This window comes from Penaeus vannamei, chromosome 42 (assembly GCF_042767895.1).
Source record: "Penaeus vannamei isolate JL-2024 chromosome 42, ASM4276789v1, whole genome shotgun sequence".
NCBI lineage: Eukaryota > Metazoa > Arthropoda > Malacostraca > Decapoda > Penaeidae > Penaeus > Penaeus vannamei.
Window position 1 is genome coordinate 1400461 of NC_091590.1, and position 4082 is coordinate 1404542.

Sequence of the window (4082 nt, forward strand, 5' to 3'; positions counted from 1 at the left end):
TATGATTTCCCATTATTTCAGCCCACGAAGTCCACTTTCTCTCTCTACTTTCCCATTATTATTTCCATTATTTCAATCAATTTCCTGATCTTTCCATTATTATTTCCATTATTTAGCCCACGACCACTTCTCATCTTTCCATTATTATTTCCCATTATTTGCACGAGTCCATTTCTCTCATCTTTCCCATTATTATTTCCATTATTTCACCCAGATCCCCCTCTCTCTAAATGTACTTTCCCCATTATTTCACCATGAGCCATTTCTTCTCTCATCTTTCCCATTATTATTTCCCATTATTTGCCCACTTCTCTCTCTCGTATCTTTCCCATTATTATTTCCCATTATTTCAGCCCACGAGCCCACTTCTTCTCTCGTATCTTTCCCATTATTTTTTCCCCATTATTTCAGCCCACGAGCCCACTTCTCTCTCTCGTATCTTTCCCATTATTTTTTCCCATTATTCGCCCCCCATTTCTCTCTGTATCTTTCCCATTATTATTTCCATTATTTCAGCCCACGAGCCCACTTCTCTCTCTGATCTTTCCCATTATTATTTCCCATTATTCACCAGACCACTTCTCTTCTCTGTATCTTTCCCATTATTATTTCCATTTTTTCAGCCCAGAGCCACTTCTCTCTCCTATTTTTTCCCATTATTTTTTCCCATTTTGCTAGCCCACGAGCCCACTTCTCTCTCTCATCTTTCCCATATTATTTCCCATTATTTCGGCCCAATCCCTTCTCTCCTCTCGTATTTTTCCCATTATTATTTCCCTTTATTTCACCCAGAGTCCACTTCTTCTCTCTGTATCTTTCCCATTATTTCAGCCCACGAGTCCACTTCTCTCTCGTATTTTCCCATTATTATTTCCCATTATTTCAGCCAGAGCCCACTTCTCTCTCTCGTATTTTTCCTTATTATTTCCATTATTTAGCCCAGCCCACTTCTCTCTCTCGTATCTTTCCCATTATTATTTCCATTATTTCAGCCCACGAGATTCTTCTCCTGTATCTTTCCCATTATTATTCCCATTATTCAGCCCACGAGTCCACTTCTCTCTCTCGTATCTTTCCCATTATTATTTCCCATTATTTCAGCCACGAGTCCACTTCTCTCCTTATCTTCCATTATTATTTCCATTATTTCAGCCACGAGTCCACTTCTCTCTCTCGTATTTTCCCATTATTTTTTCCCCATTATTTCAGCCCACGAGCCCACTTCTCTCTCTTTCTTTCCCATTATTTCCATTATTTGCCCACGAGTCCACTTTCTCGTATCTTTCCCATTATATTTCCCATAATTTCACCACGAGCCAATTCTCTCTCTCGATCTTTCCCATTATTATTTCCCATTATTTCAGCCCACGAGTCCACTTCTCTCTCCGTGTCTTTCCCATTATTATTTCCCATTATTTCGCCAGGTCCACTTCTCTCTCTGTATCTTTCCATTATCATTTCCCAAAATTTCACCACGAGCCACTTCTCTCTCGTTCTTTCCCATTATTATTTCCCATTATTCAGCACAGTCCACTTCTCTCTCTGATTTTTCCCATTATTATTTCCATTATTTCGCCCAGAGCCCCACTTCTCTCTCGATCTTTCCCTTATTATTTCATTATTCAGCCAGAGTCCACTTTTTCTCTCGTATCTTTCCCATTATTATTTCCCATTATTTCCCCCAACATTCTCTTTTCTCGTATCTTTCCCAATATTTCATTATTTCACCCCACATCCACCTCTCTCTCGTATTTTTCCCCATTATTATTTCCTTTATTTCACCAGAGCCACTTCTCTCTCTCGTATCTTTCCATTATTATTTCCATTATTTCGCCCACAGTCCACTTCTCTCTTCTCATTTTCCTTTTTATTCCCATTATTTCACCCCAAAGAGTCCACTTCTTCTCTGTATCTTTCCCATTATTATTTCCCATTTTTTAGCCCACGAGTCCACTTCTCTCTCTCGTATCTTTCCCATTATTTTTTCCCATTATTTCACGAGCCCACTTCTCTCTCGTATTTTCCTATTATTTCCCATTTTTCCCACGAGTCCACTTCTCTCTCTCGTGTCTTTCCCATTATTATTTCCATAGCACCAGAGTCCACTTCTCCTCTCTGTATCTTTCCATTATTATTTCCCATTTTTTCAGCCCACGAGTCCACCTTCTCTCGTTCTTCCCATTATTTCCATTATTGCAGCCACGAGTCCACTTCTTCTTCGTATCTTTCCCATTATTATTTCCATTATTTCAGCCACGTGTCCACCTCTTCTCGTATCTTTCCCATAATTTCAGCCCACGAGTCCACTTCTTTTCCCCATCTTTCCATTATTTCCAAGTCCTTCTTCATCTTTCCTGGATTTCAGCCCACGAGTCCACCACGTGTCTTCCCGATGGGGGGGCTTACGTCCTAAAGCATAAAGTATGACAGCTCCCGTCAACAACAGTGCTGAACAGTGTCTGGAGGAATACTGGCCCGGCCTGAATCGTGTGGTGTGTTTTTCTTCTTTCTTTTTTTTTATTTATGTTTTTTTTTTTTTTTTTTTTTTTTTGAATACTGGCCTGGCCCTGGAATCTTGTGGTGTGTATTTTTTCTTTTTTCTTTTTTTTAGGAATACTTTTGGCCTTAAATTTTGGTGTGTATTTTCTTTCTTTCTTTTTTTTTTTAAAAGTTTTTTTGTTTAGAATAATCCTGAATTTTGCTGTTTTTTTTCTTTTTTTTTTTTTTTTTTTTTAAATTGGGCCAATCGGGTGTGTATTTTTTTTTTTCTTTTTTTTATTGTGTTTTTTATTTATTAGAATACTGACCTGGGCCTAGAATTTTGTGGTTTTATTTTTTCTTTTTTTTATTTAGAATATAGCTGCCCTTAAATTTTGTGGTGTGTATTTTCTTTCTTTTTTTATTTATGTTTTTAGGTAGGAATTGTTTTGTATTTTGTTTTTTTGAACTTTTGTGAGGATGTTCTTATTGTTTCTTTTTTTATTGTTTTTGGTGGGTATAGAGTTCTCATGTTAATTTTCTACTCTCATTGTCGTTGTTGTCATTACTATTGTTGCTGTAAGTATTATTGGTAATATTATCATTATTATCATCCATCATCACCAATTTTATTATTATTATTATTATTATTATTATTATTATTATCTTATTTACTATTATCATCGAGCAGTTTAATAATGTATATTCATGTCTGAAGAATACTTTTGTTTCGTGTCCTATAAACAAAGGAAAAAAAAAGTGGTATAAAGCAGATTCTTAACCCTTTCACTCCACGCCTCCTCAAGGAATTAGCCCCCCCCCCCCTTTATCTGTGAATAAGATTGCTGGTCTAGCAATCTTGGGACCGTTCATCCCCCGGCCAGTGGTGGTAACCCCGGCCACTCCTTGACACAGGGGAGATTTGGGCAAAAAAAAACAGAAGCAGTCACAGGGAAAGAATATCCATTGTAACAAATGGAATTATAACTAAATCAAAAACATTTTTTTTGTTGAAATATGTTCTCAGTCTTTTATTGAGTCTGAATTAGTCAATTATGATCAAACTTCTCATTATTCGATCTGGGGAGAAGAAATATAATTCTTCCTTTTCTAAAGGGGACATACTCCCTAGGAAAAAACTGAGCCCCCCCCCATCCCCCCTAAGAACCCAATAAAAAAATCAGTTTATACACCCACAATACGTACATACATGTGTGAGTGTATGTATTACCTTGTTTGTGCGCTTATAATACGTATGGTGGGGTGTTATGGGACATATCCTTGTCTGGGCACTTTTATACATATATATGTGGAGGCAGTATATGTGACATCTTATCTACGTGTAAACATGTACTAATATTAATAGAAAACATGTTTCTACGTTTCTATCTCACCAACAGGGAATCCGTCCGTGTAAACATGTACAAAACCAATAGAAAACACGTTTCTACGTTTCTATCTCACCAACAGGTACTCCGTAAAAACGCCAGGACTCGCCTCGGCACCTGCGTGTTGGTGAGGAAAGGGGGGCTGAGAGAGGTTCCTCGTGACCAACGCCGCCGGAGATGTGGCCAGGACCACCAAGTTCTGCGACCCCCCGACAC

General features: G+C 37.9%; 1 protein-coding gene across 1 annotated transcript in view; it reads left to right on the forward strand.

Annotated features, from left to right (window-relative positions):
- The window catches only part of LOC113802272 (heat shock protein beta-8), a 79048-nt gene that overhangs the window by 61447 nt on the left and 13519 nt on the right, over positions 1-4082 (forward strand). The gene's annotated exons all lie outside the window — the stretch shown is intronic.